Raw genomic sequence first — 17018 nt, 5'->3', positions numbered from 1 at the left:
CACGCCCCCTCTTTCTCCCTCCTTCCCCCCACAGATTCCTGCAGCGTGGCAATGGGTCTCCTCTCCCTATTCGCACCCCCCCCACTCAAGAACTGCCACCCCAATTGGCCCTGTCCCCATTGGCTTCTCCCTCACTTGCCTCACCCCCTGGCTGATCAAAGTGACCTGGCCATTTCAGATATTTACAGCTGATAGACAGGGATGAAGATTTAATCATGGAGCTGCCTGAAATCACTATGATGTGGAGATGCCAGTGTTGGGCTAGGGTAAACACAATAAGAAGTCTCACAACACCAGGTTAAAGTCCAATAGGTTTATTTAGTAGCACAAGCTACTCATGACTTGTGCTACCAAATAAACCTGTTGGACTTTAACCTGGTGTTGTGAGATTTCTTCCTGAAATCACCATGCCAGGGGTGATCTTCAAGTCTTCCAGGATTAAAAAGGGGAAATCTCGCCATAAGACTCTCAACACGGGGGAGAGTGGCAAGGTCTACTCTTGCCCTCAGCCTGAGCCCATCCAGCTCCCAGGACCCTTGAAACACCCTTCCTCTCTGGCCTGGCAGAGGCAGAGAGTAAAAGGAACTGGACTCACCTCCTTGACACCCCCCTTGTGGCCCAAGGCACTAAACCAGAGTGTCAGTGCCAAGGGGCAGCACACCAATTTGTGCTGCCAAGATGTGTGGGTTGAAGGAGGGCATGACTGTGGAGGCTGACAGCAGGGGAGAGCTGGGGATCTGAAGCAAAAGGGAGACCTGGCGGGGGGCATGTGTGAAGGTAGGGGGGTCAGGTCAGGTCACCCTCATTCCTCTAGGGTTGGTGGGGGGGAGGGGGGAGACAATGAACTGTTATTTAAGTGACAGGGTGGTTGGGAGGGGGAGGCCCATCTTGTCTGAGGGGTTGATGGTGCTCCACTGGGCAGCAGGTGATCACTATTTTGGTTTTTTGGTGGATGCATACCTGTCTCCAACCGTAGAGATTGAGATGTTCTTCAAAAGGTCTCCCTGATCTCAGAGTGGGGCTAGCTAGCTGCATTCTTGGGATGGGCTCATTTGTATCTTTCTGGAGGGTGGATTCCACCAGGGATATGTTGCCAGTGCCAGTGGGAAATATTCTGCTTTTCCCACTGGTGGGGATATTTAGTCCAAATTCAGAAGAATCACTGACATTATGACTAAATCTTACAGCACAAAAGGAAGACATTTAGCCCATACCCAAACTTGTGCTGCCAACATTGTACAGGGCTGTCAGCTGAGGGCTTACTGGAGATTTACAATGGTTCAATACAGCTTCCTTGTTTAGCTATTTAACACTTTTACTTATGGTACGAAATACCCTTAAATCTCTTAAGAGTCATACAGTCATAGACGTTTACAGCATGGAAACAGGCCCTTCAGCCCAACTTGTCCATTCCACCCTTTTTTTAAAACCCCTAAGCTAATTCCAACTACCCACATTTGGCCCATATCCCTCTATATCCATCGTGCCCATGTAACTATTTAAATGCTTTTTAAAAGATAAAATTGTACCCGCCTCTACTACTACCTCTGGCAGCTTGTTCCAGACACTCACCACCCTGTGTGTGAAAAAATTGCCCCTCTGGACACTTTTGTATCTCTCCTCTCTCACCTTAAACCTATGCCCTCTAGTTTTAGACTCTCCTACATTTGGGAAAGATATTGACTATCTACCTTGTCTATGTCCCTCATTATTTTATAGACCCCAATAAGATTACCCCTCAGCCTCCTATGCTCCAGAGAAAAAAGTCTCAGTATTTTCAGCCTCTCCTTATAACTCAATCCATCAAGTCCCAGTAGCACCCTAGTAAATCTTTCCCACACTCTTTCTAGTCTAATAATATCCTTTCTATAATAGGGTGACAAGAATTGCATTCAGTACTCCAAGTGTGGCCTTACTAATGCCTTGTACAACTTCAAAAAGACACCCAGCTCCTGTATTCAAAATTCTGACCAATGAAACCAAGCATGCCGAATGCCTTCTTCACCACTCTGTCCACCTGTGACTCCACTTGCAAAGAGCTATGAACATGTACCCCCAGATCTCTTTGTTCTGTAACTCTCCCCAACACCCTACTATTAACTGAGTAAGTCCTGCCCTGGTTCAATCTACCAAAATGCATCATCTCACATTCACCTAAATTAAACTCCATCTGCCATTCATCATCCCACTGGCCCAATTGATCAAGATCCTGTTGCAATTAGAGCTACCTTTCTTCACTGCCCACTATGTCACCAATCTTGGTGTCGTTTGCAAACTTACCAACCATGCCCTATATTCTCATCCAAATCATTAATATAAATGACAAATGACAATGGGCCCAGCACCGATCCCTGAAGCACACCGCTGGTCATAGGCCTCCAGTTTGAAAAACAACTCTCTACAACCACTCTCTGGCTTCTGTCAAGAAGCCAATTTTGTATCCATTTAGATACCTCACCCTGGATCCCATGAGACTTTATGCAACAACCTATCATGTGGTACCTTGTCAAAGACCTTGCTAAAGTCGATGTAGACAAAATCAACTATGCTGCCCTCATCTATCTTCTTGGTTACCTCTTCAAAAAACTCAATTAAATTTGTGAGATATGATTTTCCACTTACAATGCCATGCTGACTGTCCCTAATCAGTCCTCGCCTTTCTAAATGCCTGTAGATCCTGTCTCTCAAAATACCTTCCAACAATTTACCCACCACAGATATGAGGCTCACTGGCCTGTCGTTCCCAGGCTTTTCCCTGCAGCCCTTTTTAAACAAAGGCACAACATTTGTCACTCTCCAATCTTCAGGCGCCTCACCCATGATTATCAATGATTCGAATATCACCTGATCACCTTATTATCATGTCTCACCAACTTCAAAGATTTCTGAATATTCAACCCCTAGTCCCTTTACTCTTGTAAACATCTGCCAAAATAACATTGCTTTTGTACTGCTTCTCCATGCTGTTCCTCCTTAAGTGCATCATTTCACAATTATCCAAATTAGCTTGCATCTACCTGTCCATTTTAACAAGCTATGTCCTCCTAAAGTCTGCTGCCATCCAGCTCACTAGTTATTTCTTTGTCAAGTTTTCCAACTTTGAATAATACTTTTTGAATTCAAGTCCAGATAAGTTATGGTAAATATGGAAAGCAAAAAGTCAAATTTCACCCGGGGGTCCCAGATGCATAATTCTCTCTAATCAGGAAAGTAACAGGAAAGGCGCGGCACGATAACGCAGTGGTTAGCACTGTTGCTTCACAGTTCCAGGGGCCTGGGTTCAATTCTTGGCTTGGGTCTTTGTCTGTTGGAGTTTGCACATTCTCCTCATGTCTGCATGGGTTTCCTCCGATTGCTCCAGTTTTCTCCCACAGTCCAAAGATGTGCGGGTTAGGTTGATTGGCCATGCTAAAATTGCCCCTTCGTGTTCTGAAATGTGTAGGTTAGAGGGATTAGCAGGTAAATGTCTAGGGATATGGGGGCAGGGCCTGGGTGGGATTGTGGTTGGTGCAGACTCGGTGGGCCAAATGGCCTCTTTCTGCACTGTTGGGTTTCTGTGATTCTATCAATTCACCACTGTACTTCACTTCCTGTGCCTTTGCCAACTACATAACACATTACTGTCCCTTTAACATCATGTGCTTTTATTTTCTGAATAAATCTGTTATGTTGCAATTTTTCTAACACCTTTTGAAAGCACAGATATGCATCTAGTGCACTACCTTAATAAATCCTCTATGTTAACCAGACATTAATTGCATTGATCAAATTACTGCTGCTGTCTCTTATTAACCCACGTTTCCCCAAGTAAAACTTAATTTTGTACCTAACAATGATCACTGCCAGTTTTCCCATCACGAACGTTAAACTGATTGGCCTAGAACTACCAATTTTATTTCTCTTCCTTTTTTTGGAAAGGAATATAACATTTTCAATTCTCCACTCCTCTGATGCCTTTCCTCTATCCTGGTTTCCAAATTGCTCCATATCTCCATTGTATCCTCTCGCCCTACAACTCTCCATGATCTCTGCAATTTTGGTTTCTCGTGTAATCCAGTATTAATCACTGAATGATTGCGCCACAAGGTTCTTATTTCCCTACCTAGTCCTTTCTGCTTCTCTAGCTCTTCTACTTGTTTGAAACATGACCATATTTTGGGTTAACTCTTCTAATATTGAGGCTGTCTCGTGACGCAATAGGGGGTGTACCTGCCTTTGAGCCAGAAGCTCTGGGTTCAAGTCCCAACCCAGGACTTGATGGCCAAGGAAGGTATATTCAAAATGTGGCCAAGCAAGTTGAGTACCAACCTGAAAATCCATCCAACACATCAATGTCAGGTGGTCAGAGTGGGAAAGACTCCTGGCCAGCCACGCTTGATGTGGAGTGGGGCCCCTCAAGCTATAAGCCCTGGTGACAGACTAGAGACCTGCTCCAGGAATTACTAGCTGTAGAAATGGACAAAAGTCTGCCTTAACATACCACTCGGTGCAGGAAGAGAGTTGGAATGGAATGGAAATTCTAATATTTCAAGTGTCTATTAAATTTAGTTAATAACGCGCCTGCGAGGAACCTTGGTTATTTCACTGTATTAAACACACGAATGAAATGCAAGTTCTTGTTGTTGAACTGTCTCCAATTTGAAAGCCTACTATTGTTCATTTACTGATTTCCTGGCTAGTCATTGTGTGTAGTTCATTTGTTTGTACTAAATCCCTTTTCAAATCACTGAAACTGGCTCCTTTCCAGATAAGTATTTTCAACTTTGATTTTTTTTGCTGCCTTCTATAATTACTTTGGAGCTAATTATATTGTAATCAATAAGACCCAGGTGTTCTCCCACTGCATCACTCTTTGCTTGCCCGACTTAATCCCCCCGAACTAGATCCAGTACTGCTTTCTTCATCTTGGGCCAGAAGCACAGAAATAGGTCAGAAATATGAATAGAAGTAGAACTACTCTGTCATTCAATAACATCAGGGCTGAACATCAAACTCAAATCCACCTTCTCGCACAATTGATATTTCCCTTGGTTCCCTTAGAGTCTAAAAATCTTATCAACTTTCATTTTGAATATGGTTAACAACTGGGCATTCTGTAATACATAATTCCAAAGATTCAAAAAGTTCTGAGGGGGAAAGAAGTTCGACTTATCTTATTCCCAAACAGCCAACCCCTTTTCTGGATCTACGCCTCCTAATTCTACTCTGTGGGTGAAGGAAACAACCTGTCAGCATCTATATTGTCAAGCTGTTTCAGAATATTTTGGTTTCAATGAACTCACCTCCCATTCGCCTGAACTCCAGATATTATAGGCTCCTTCCACATAATTACGCAATACATCCCACATACACTTTCCAGGCAAAGGATCAACTTTCTAAACATATGAACATCTGAAATATGAGCAGAAGCAGGGCAATTGGCCCCTCAAGCCTGCTCTGCCATTCAACAACATGACAGAGCCACAGCACGAGGATGAGCTTTTCATGGCAAGTTGCTGACAGCCTCCTAAAGCAATGCCTTCTTCTATGTGGACTCAGTGAGCATGCAGTGTCAGTGGTTATTAAAATGGCTGTCACTAAAGGGCAACCATTGATTGTCAGCTACTCCGTGGTGTTGTGTGGTCTCTCCTACAAGGAAAGAAAGATTTATGACAGTGAGAAATGGATTGTGTGAAGAGGAGCATACAACACCAATTGTACGGTGGGCTGCTCTGCAGTGGATGGTGTCAAATGTCTTGAATGTTGTCGGAGCTACAGCCTTCCAGGCAGGAGGACACTACTGGCACAATGGTTAGTATTGCTCCCTTACAGCACAAGTGATTCGACTTCAGACATTGGAGTGTGGAGTTTTCTCATTCTCCCCATGTCCACGTGGGTTTCCTCTGATGCTCCAGTTTCCTACCACAGTGCAAAGATATATAGTTTAAGGGAATCCGCCAGGGTAAGTGTACAGGATTATAAAGATAAGGTGGGGGAGCTGGAAATAAGATACTGTTTTGGAGAAGCAGTGCAGACTTTCTGCGCTAAACGGCTTCTTTCTGTACTGTAGAGATGCTATGGGAATCTATGACCTGATCACACCCCTGATTTGTCCAGTTTAAATCAAGATTAAAGTCCTCCATGGCTTTTGCACTCATCAAAAATTTGTAGGTTAGTTGCTGATTAATTTATACTGACTTTGTATGAGCCTGTAGAGTGCTTAGTGATTTGCAGAGTTGGTGAAGTCAACAGTGTACAGTTAGTATCAAGGGTTAATAAATGGGCTATGCTAATACATGATGTAGATGATGATGTACATCAGTAAGTCATGCATTAGACTCAAGAAAGAGAGAGAGTTGAGTCATTCTGAGAGGCAACATGCTTACTATGTAACCTGCTCAAATGCAGTACTAATAAAGAAATGGTGAGCAGATAACAGAGCATGTTTACTGTCTGTCTAAGAACCAAACCTCATGCCAACGGTCCAAGGTAGAAGTTTTGTTGCATCTGGAGAAGGCTTGGGTTGTGAGTTCAAGGATTCTGGGCAGACGTCTTGCTTCCATTTATGGTTGGTACAATTACCATCAGCTTCAACATGAGAAGGAGATGGGGGAGGGGCTGCAAAATAGAAGTCAATCTGTCCACAGAGGGAAAAGGGAGAGGGGGAAGGGCTCTGAGCAGGAAACATTATTTCCTCGAATCTTAACATAAGAAATAGGAGCAGGAGTAGGCCACCTATCCCTTCGAGCCTGCCCCACCATTCAACAAGATCATGGCTGATCTGAAGTGGATCAGTTCCACTTTCCCGCTTTCTCCCCATAACCCTTAATTCCCTTGTCTATCTTCCTATATCATTTGTCTTATGTGCACTGGGGCAATGTGTACATTATCTATTGTTTTGGGGGCTAAGACCTCACATTCTATGTTTCATTTTATAGAAACTGGATTGTGAAGGTGATGCTAGCCCAGAATTACTTTGCATTAGAATTCTTCCAGGCTGGAGCAGTGCCTATTCCCCATTTAAAGAGAGTTAACAAATCTTCATTACAGAACACGTTTGTTGATTGCATTTTCTGTCAACAGAAAGAAGCACGTGGGCTGTGCGAGTGGCTTTGCCAGGATGGCAGGCTTCTCCAGGATGAGGATGTCATCAAATGCCCACATGCAGCTTGGCAAAGACATATTGTAATTGCAAAGGGTAGCACTCTCTGAATGTATATGTCTTAATTCATGGTGGGTTGCTGTGTCCTCCAGAATCTGGCTATCATGGAGACACAACACTTGTTACCAGAGATAAGTGAGCAACCCAGAAGGAGGAGGAGGAGAAGGGGCAAAGAGGTGCAACAGGAATGAAAGGAAGAAAGGAGGGTTCAACCAGTCAGACTATTGTTGATCACTTCATTGAAGTGCACTTGCACTGAATGCAATCCCAAGTCCTCATTGCACCAGTCGCACACCTTACCATCACAATATCATTTTATCACAACGCTTAAACAAAAGTCACCATGAAACAAATATTCCAAATTAATTCATCCAACATTCTGTACAAAAATTAACACATCACCTTTATGCTTTCCCTTTGTGCCTGCCTTTTTGGCTGAGTGATCCCTTGCAGTGCAACACCAGGAGCGACATTCATTGCTAGTGGAAAGCTGCCGAGTTTCAATGGGGGAAAGCCTCAGATGGCCTTTTAGAAGGCCCTTGAACAGCTCTGTGCCTAGAAAGCCTGGCTTCAGACTGCAGAATCTTGGTACGAGCAGCAGCCGAGACTGGCTGGCTGACAGACACTGACTGAGTAGCAATGATGGGAACTGCTATTTATCCTGAGGGAAAACACAGGCTTGTGCTCCAAGGAGCTTCTGGGACTCTGCTGAGGCATGGATTGCTGGGCTGTTGAGCGTACATGGAAGGCTCTTTGAGCAATGCTATCCATAGCCACGAGCAGCAGTCTTATTCCGATGGCACCAAGTTGGGCTTGTACGGCAACAAGCTGAGATTTCACATCCACAGTTTGAGCTTTCACTGCAGCATTCATACATTGGGTGGCTTCTGCTTCTGCTACAAGACCACCCAATTGCCGATTTTATAAAACTCATGAAATAATATGTAAATGATTGAGAATTTAACAAACTCTACCTGACAATAAATGATCTACGAACATTAATATAATATGCAGAGTGCAGCTGACCTTTTCTTTTCATTTTGTAAATTGAAGAAACCTGCATTTTGCAACATCTTGTAATAATTTGTATACTGCAATAAGCACGATTGTGCAATCCTTTTATCATGTTAAATCTTATTTTTATTTTATGATTGCATATAAAATTTGTTTTGGATTATGATTACTTGTTTTATACGTACTGCCGTCACAATTCAGCACCTGATTTATTGAGAAATCATCACTGTAGCAATTATCTATCCATCTAGAAGGGAAGCTAAGACGTTGGCTGTCAGATGCTGAATCATGGGTGGGTCTGTGAGTGCTCTTGTGCTCAGAAGGAAAGGTTACAAGCTCTGTGCAAAACTCTATGACAATTTGATGCTGGACTCCTTGAGGCTCTCTGACATGCATACTGACACACCTAGCATCCCCGTCAGCCTTTTCCTGTTCTTCGCCACACAAAAAGTGCTGAACTGAGCCCTCGACACCAGAGTTTAGGCGTGACCTCACCATTTGGGACACCTGTAATATTTCTTTACCCCCAGGAATATTTGCAGGCCCCTCAAGACCAGTGACTCACCATGTGCAGATCCCAACTCTCTGTGATGTTGTATCCTGAGCTGATGCTTGCAAATGTGAGATCAGCAATGGCGTTCCTTCTTCACCAGTTTCTTGTTTCTCTTGGATTCAAAGTTCCTGCCTTGGTGCTTGACAAGGAGATCATTTACTAATGTTCTGGGGACCCGGGTTTGAATCCCATCATGGCAGATAGTGCAATTCGAATTCAGTAAACAATATCTGGAATTAAGTATCCACTGGTAACCACTGTCAATTGTTAGAAAAACCTATTTGGTTCGTTAATGTCCTTTAGGGAAGGAAATCTTCGATCCTTACCTGCTCTGGCCTATGTGTGACTCCAGAGCCACAGCAACACGGTTATCTCTCAACTGCTCTCTGAAGTGGCTGAGTAAGCCACTCAGCTGCACCACCACCTTTTCAAGGGCAACTAAGGATGGGCAATAATTGCTGGCTAGCCAGCAATGAACATGTCCCAAGAATGAATAAAAGAAAACTAAAGTAAAATACAAGAACTGCAAGATGAAAATCCAAAACAATTGAGTAATAAGGAGGAAGTGGGATGTGGGAAGGTGGGTTTGACATGAGCATACAAATGAACAAACATAGGAGCAGATGTAGGCCACTCAACCCCACAAGCCTGCTCCACCAATCAATCAGATCATGACTGGTTTGATTATAATCTCGAATCCTTTTTTTCACCCACCTTTTACACCCATGCTTATCAAGAATGTATTCAGCTTTGCCTTAAATATATTCAAAATTTAACAAAAATATGTTCAAAGACTCTGCTTCCAACACTTTTGGGGAAAGGAGTTCCAAAAACTCTCGACCATCCGAATTATTTGTCTCACTTCTACCTTAAATAGGTGACTCCTTATTTTCAAACCATGACCCCTAGTTCTTGACTCTCCCACAAGAGAACATCCCACATCCACCCTGTCAAGACCTCTCAGGATCTTAAATGTTTCAATCAAGTTACCTCTTACTTTTCTAAACCCCAGTTGATAAAAGCCCAGCCTGTCCAACATTTCCTCATAAAACAACCATCCCACTCCAATTATTAGTCTAGTAAACCCTCTCTAAATTGCTTCCAATTAATTTACATGCTTTCTTAAATATGGAGGCCAAGACTATAAACAGGATTCCAGATATGGCTTCACCAATGCTTTGCAGAACCAAAGCATAACCTTTCTACTTTTGTAATTAATTCTCCTCCCAATAAACAATAATATTCTATTGCCTTTCCTGATTACTTGCTGTACCTGAATAATAACCTCTTGTGATTCATGCACTAGGCTATCTAGATCCCTCTTCATCTTAGTGCTTTGCAATCTCTCACCATTTACGGAACATGTTTTTTTTTATTCTTCTGGCGTGGTGGCATGGTGGCGCAGTGGTTAGCACTGCTGCCTCACAGCGCCAGTTCAATATTCAGCTGGGGTCATTGTCTGTGTGGGATCTGCACTTTCTTCCCATGTCTGTGAGTGTTTCCTCTGGGTGCTCAGATTTCCTCCCAGTAAACAGCTGGTTGGATTGATTGGCCAGAATAAATCGCCCCTTAATGTCAGGGAACTAGCAGGGTAAATAGGTGGGGTTATGGGGGTAGGGTCTGGGTGGGATTGTTGTTGGTGCAAATGGCCTCTTTCTGCACTGTAAGGATTCTATAAAATGGAAAATTTTACATTTTCTCACATCATACTCCCTTTGCCAGATCTCTGCCCACTCATTTAATCTATACCTCTTTGTCGCCTTGTGTCCTTTTCATATCTTACTTTCCAACCTATCTTCACATCACCAGCAAATTTAGCAACCATACCTTTGGTCACTTCATCCAAGTCATTTATATACAGTGTAAAATGTTGAGGCCCCAACTGTGGCAGATGACTTGTTACATCTTGCTAACGAGAAAGTATCCCATTTATACCTAACTATCCAATCTTCTATCCATGTCAATATGTGACATGACCTTTGATGTGGCACTTTATCAAATACCTTTGAAAATCCAAGAAAAGCACATCCATCAGTTCCCTTTTATCCACAGCATATGTTAATTCTTCAAAGAACTCAAATAAATTGGTAAAACATAATTTCCTTTGCACAAAATCATGTTGAATTTGCCTGATTGAGTTGAATTTATCTAAGTGCTATATAATAGCTTTAATAAAGCTCCTAACATTTCCTAATATTTTCCCTATGACAGATGTTAACTTGCCTGTACGTTCCTGTTTTCTGTTTCCCTCTCTATATGAATAAAGGGTTATATTTGCTATTTTCCAATCTGATGAAAACTTCTTTGAATCTAGGGAATCATGAAAAATGAAAACCTACTATCCAAGTGGTGGATCCACTATCTGTGGTAAATTAAAATGTTAAAGGAAAGGGTATAATTGCGCATGGATGGGTGATAGATAAGAAGATTGGACAGAATATTAAAACATCGCAGAGAATGACTACGAGGTCAATGAGAGAAAAATTAAGAGCACAAGAGAAGGCTAATTAAATTATAAAAACAGATACTATGGGTTTCTATAGATAATTTAAAAAGAAATGAGTTAACAAAGTGAGCTTGATCCCATAGAAAATCAACTATCTCACCAATCACTTATTTTAAGTCCCGAGGATGAAGTCCATCAGGGCCAGGGACTTTGGCGCCCCAGTTCCAACAATTTTCTCATTACCGCTTCCCCAACAATTGTAATTTTCTTGAATTCTTTCCTTACTTCCATTTCCTGATTCACAGCTATTTCTGGGATGTTGCTCATATTCTCCACAGTGAAGACCGATGCATATTACCTGTTCTATTCACCTGTTGTCTCGTTGTTATCCGTTATTAATTTCCAGACTCACTTTCTATGGGATCAAGCTCACTTTGTTAACTCATTTCTTTTTAAATTATCCATAGGAACTCATAGTATCTGTTTTTATAATTTAATTAGCCTTCTCTTGTGCTCTTAATTTTTCTCTCATTGGCCTCGTAGTCATTCTCTGCGATGTTTTAATATTCTGTCCAATCTTCTTATCTATCACCCATCCATGCGCAATTATACCCTTTCCTTTAACTTTTTAATTTACCACAGATAGTGAATCCACCACTTGGATTGTTTCTTTCTCACTGGAATATATCTATTCCGTGTATTCAAAATATCCCCTTAAACTTCCGCCACTGCACCTCAGTTGACCTATCCCTTAAATTAATTTGTTAGTTCACTTTAGTTCACTCTGCTTTTGCGCCCTCATAGTCACCCTTCATTTTGGTTTAAAATGGCGGGGGGGTTGGTCGGGGGTGGTGGGTGATCTCGAGCCCACACTCACTGTCTGTGAATGCCGATGTGAGCTCAAGACCCAAGTTTTGCAGATCTTGCCAGCAAGATCACAATCTCAGATCTTCCCCGACCTTCTCTGCCAAGGTCATCACATTCATAAGGGAGGGATGGGGGGGATGTTGGTTGGTGGGAAGAGGCTGATGGTCGGGAAGGGGGCATGGGGAAGAAGGTAGAGAAGTGCCAAATCCAATTAGGGTGCAAAGAGGAATACCTGAGATCTCCGTGGCGGACTGGAGTAGAGAGTGGTGGGGAGATTTATATGTGCTCTGATCCGGGCACTCTTTAAAGATGGCACCCAAATCTCTGTGCAGCTGGATTTTGCCAGCATGTACCCCCGCCCCTCCCCGCAACTCCTTCCTCCTCACGATGGCATGTAACACACTCCCTTGATTTCTTTTGCAGGGCACCATAAGTTCTGGAGAGAAAACTGGCTTGTTGCTAAACAATACTCTGCCATTTTTTCGTAAGATTTCCACACCCCAAAACTTGGACCTAATCTTCTCTCTTTCAAACTGAAATTCAATCATATGATCGCTTGTCATCACTCTCTGTGGTATCAGCCAAACTGCTGTCCATGGAGCAGGCTAAGGACTATCCTCTGCCTGTTAGGTGCTGCTGCCTCTTATTGTGGAAAATCTTGTCCCACAAGAGAGAAGGAACTACATCAGTGAGTATGGTGCAACGTGTTTGGCTAATGTGCCTGTCACAGTCAAATAGCTGGCAGTTTGTGTACAATGTGAGTGGGAGGAATGAAGCAGTGCTAAGTTTATGGAGGCGAAATGAGAGTACGAATGTTCAGTACGAGTCGTGCTTGATAGAGACAACTGATAATTCTAATGTATGTGAGGCTCGTGGTTAGATTTGAGCTGTTGGCATTGATCCAGACAATTATCTGCAGTAGTGCCTTTGTACTACAAGTCTGGAGGGCCTTCTGGCCCCATAAGGGAAGAGGGCCTCTCTCCTCATGTCCACCACCTACACCCAAGGCTGCATTAGAGCGTGCTAAAGCATACTGTCTGGCCTGTTGCACCATTTGCACTCCTCTTTCTGCTCAGCATCTCTTCTTTCACCAGTTCCTACAACTGCAGCCAGAATTCACCTCGCCTTTATGAAGCACACACTGTCTCCTGGAAGTGCGGGCTAGTTTGAAGTAGTTGTAGTCTCAAATAGTATGCGGCAAGCAGCTACTCGGCCACATGCTTAGTCCTGGGCTACACGTCATTATAATTTAAAGCAAAAGGCAGTGCAAAGTTTGTGTGCTGCCTACATGGCAATGAACTCACGTAGGCAAATCCTGCAACACAACAGTAGACAGGGTTGGAGATGGGAGGATATAGGAGATTGTTTTAAACAAGGTTCATTAGCACTGGGACGTCCCTGGTAATGTAAAAGGATGTGGAATGATACTAATGTTTTTCTCTTTTAATTCACAGGTTTTTAAGTCGGTCCGCCTTGTTGTCCAACGAGGGGCATACACGCAATAGGTCGTACCAGGGCTGCTCTTGGATGTTCGAGAATAGCCTAGTGCTTCATGTCGTTAGTGTGCGCTTAAACTGAACCAGATGCTGGGCAACACGACAGCTCAGTGACTATCACTGTTTGCTGTGCAGACACATGGACTTGGGCCAGTGTCTGTGGGAGTTTGCGCATTCTCCCCGTGCTTGCGTGGGTTTTCTCCGGGTGCTCTGGTTTCCTCCCACACCCCAAAGGTGTGCTATTAGGCTGATTGGAGGTAATAAATTGTCCTGAAATTAGTTTCCCTCAATGTGGAATGCCATAAGCATAAATGAGGGTCATGGGTGGAGGGGGGACTGGTAGCGTTAAAATGGCGGTGCGGGTTCGTTGGGCCAAAGGGCCTGTTTCCCGGGCTGTTTTTGTTCTTTTGTTCATATGATTTTCTTCTCATTTTGTCTGTTCCAGTCACACTCAATGCATTTGCACCTAAATATCTAAATTGCTCTAGCCATGACTGTTCTCTTTAAATTTATAATGTTCCCCTCATCTCTAACTTCCTCCTACCTTTTCAGTCCCAACTAAAGAGCGAGCTATTTGAGCTACCGATCACTTGTTCTAAACCACGTGTTTAAATGGAGCCTGTCGCAATGGAACAGCTTTCTGTTTCCCCAAAACTCATGCCAGTGCCTCATGAATTGGAACACCTGTCTCCCACACTGCTCTTTAAACAACACATTCAACTTTCAGATTTGTCCGACTCCACACCATGTGGACTGCAACGCAGGCATAGTTCAGAGATGTTTACCTTCCACGTTCTATTGACCATTTGAACATTCAAACTCTCTCAGCAGAAACTCATTTGTGGTTCCAACTGTGTTATTGGTTACCATATTTCTAGACATTCAGATCACCAACAATCTGTCCTGGTCCCTCCTCATCAATACTATAGTTAAAAACGTCCACAAATGCTCTACTTTCTCAGAAGGCGAAGAAAATTTAGCACGTTCACAATGACTCTCACCAATTTTGACAGAGGCACCCTAGAAAGCATCCTGTCCGGATGATTCACAGCCTGGTACGGCTCCTGCTCTGACCAAGACTACAAGAAACTACAAAGGGTTGTGAACATAGCCCAGTCCATCGTGCAAATCAGCCTCCCATCCATTGACTCTGTCAACTCTTGCTGTGACCTTAGGAAAGCAGCCAGCATAATCAAGGACTGTGCACACTCCAGACATACTCTCTTCTACCTTCTTCCATCAGGAAAAAGATACAAAGGTCTGAGGTCACGTACCAACTGACTGAAGAATGGTTTCTTCCCTGCTGTCATCAAACTTTTGAATGGTCACATCACATATTATGATTCTATTAATCTGATCTTTCTCTTCACCCTATCTGTAACTGCAACATTATATTCAGCACCCTATTCTTACCTTCTCCCCGTGTACTCTTATGAACAGTAGGTTTTGTCGGTATTGCGCAAGAAACAACACATTTCACTGTATCCATATACATGCGACAATAATAAATCAAATCATATCATGTGGCCCACCACAACAAGATATCCCACTCTCACTTTGTTCTTAAACCTTGCATGAGAAAGGCCGCTGATTTTGAAAGTGGGTCAGGGGGCATCACCAGGTAACAGTGCACACAGCACTCCTCCCCTGCTCAGGCCTCCACCAACAATTGCCACGTCCATGCCCACATGATACAAATCGAGACTCAATCTGCGTACTTCAGCTGGACCCAGCTTGTTTCCTACTGGTGTCCGACGGTTTGCCTGCTCCAAACAGCAGGTTAATACTGGAATGCGACAGGAAGTTGGTGGGATCGGACGCTGTAAGGCATCAACCTCAGCCGTACCTCTCCCCAGTCACTAGCCTGGTTTTTGTCAGGTGGGTGGCGAGCTGAGGTGGGCAGTCAAAATGGAGGCCCTGTAATTGTTTTCTTCTCTCAGTATTTTGTGTGCTAGGCTACAAGTTAAGTTAAAATTAATATACCAAATGCAGAAAGTGAAACCTTTGCACTAAATTGGAGTGCAAGTTGTAACTAATCATCTGTTTATTTCAAAAACAATTATTTATTTGTGCATCTGTGATTAATTGCAGTAAAATCTCCAGACCCACAAGACAATTAAGCAAAACCAGTATATTAACCCATATGTTCAGAACTCAAATACCATTTAATAGCAGTAAGTGTAGCAACCCTCAAGTGCCCTCAGTAAAATACGTCTCGTGCACTAATGTACATGTCTGCCTGCAGTCCTGGAATTTATTCTACCCATGGGAGCCATTTACTTCTTCAAACATCCGGACAGCCCAATGTTCATTGCTTAACTCTAACGGTAGACCTCGCAGTTAAGTAGGCCAAATGTATCGTAGCCGAAGGATCATCCACTGCTTAAGAATTATCAATATGTTAATGTAATTCCATTATGCAGTTACTCAGATGTTTGCATTCAGTATATAAATAACATCGCTGCTGTCGGCCTTAAGCCAATGTGATCAATAACTGTACCTTTGGAAAACATAGATATTAATCTTGCATGAAGTGAGTTGCTGCATATTGCACTGCTGCAAAAACCAACACAGTTTAACATATAATTTTATCGTTGACTCAATATTAGTACCCTACCTCCATGACTGAAGTTTCTGGTTTAAACTCCAATCCAGGACTTGAGCATATATTCTAAGTTGACAACACAAGAGAGCATTGTGAGGGTACTAAATGGTTTCTCGAATGAGATCTAAGTCCCCATCTGTCTGCTCATTCAAAAATATTCTATTCATATATTTCACCATTTTATGTTGCATTTAATCTCACAAAAAGCAGAATGACTGGTCATCCATCTCACGTTGTTTGTGGTTGTCATGCAGAAACTGGCTGCCATGTTTTGGACGACAACAATGTCAACACTTCAAAGTTATCTAATCAGTTATGAAGCACTTTGCCACATCCTGCGGCACAGCATCCAGAGGTGGGAGGGGAGTATCGAGTCATGGCCGTAGAAACTTATAGCACAGGCAGAGGACATTCAGTCATTAGTCCATTTCCCCAACCATTTTCATTCAAATTACTCTGTCCTAATTAATACTCAGTAACGATCATACATATTGCACTCTAGGTATTGGTATTTCAGAATAATAATCACAATCACATAATACTACCATTCTTCATGGCAAATTATAGGCTCCACCACTTGCTTTAAATCATGCCACAATTTTTAGTACAGCATTCACACATCGCTCTGTTATGTGCATTGCTAAATTTAAATTGAGGATAATTGTAGATTTTAGTGTAAAAATGACTGAAGTTTTGGGAATATACATATGGAAATTCTTTTCCCCCCTAGATTTGTCTGCAGCGTCTTTCCTTAGTTAAGTGCTCCTGTCAAGTTATTTGTAGAGCTCCATTGTAATGATATATATATGCAACAAGTGACCTGAATGACAACTATTCCTGCAACAATATTTGCGAAATCAGTGCAACCCTTGCACATTTCAAGCCTTGTCACATTG

General features: G+C 42.8%; 1 protein-coding gene across 11 annotated transcripts in view; it reads right to left on the bottom strand.

The window, feature by feature from the left end:
- The window catches only part of pcdh15b (protocadherin-related 15b), a 1349261-nt gene that overhangs the window by 575590 nt on the left and 756653 nt on the right, over nucleotides 1-17018 (bottom strand). The window lies entirely within an intron of this gene.

This window comes from Carcharhinus amblyrhynchos, chromosome 17 (genome assembly GCF_965287045.1).
Source record: "Carcharhinus amblyrhynchos chromosome 17, sCarAmb.v2.hapA, whole genome shotgun sequence".
Classification (NCBI taxonomy): Eukaryota; Metazoa; Chordata; class Chondrichthyes; order Carcharhiniformes; family Carcharhinidae; genus Carcharhinus; species Carcharhinus amblyrhynchos.
The sequence above is the reverse complement of the archived record's forward strand: the minus strand, read 5'-3'. Positions and strand labels throughout refer to the sequence as shown.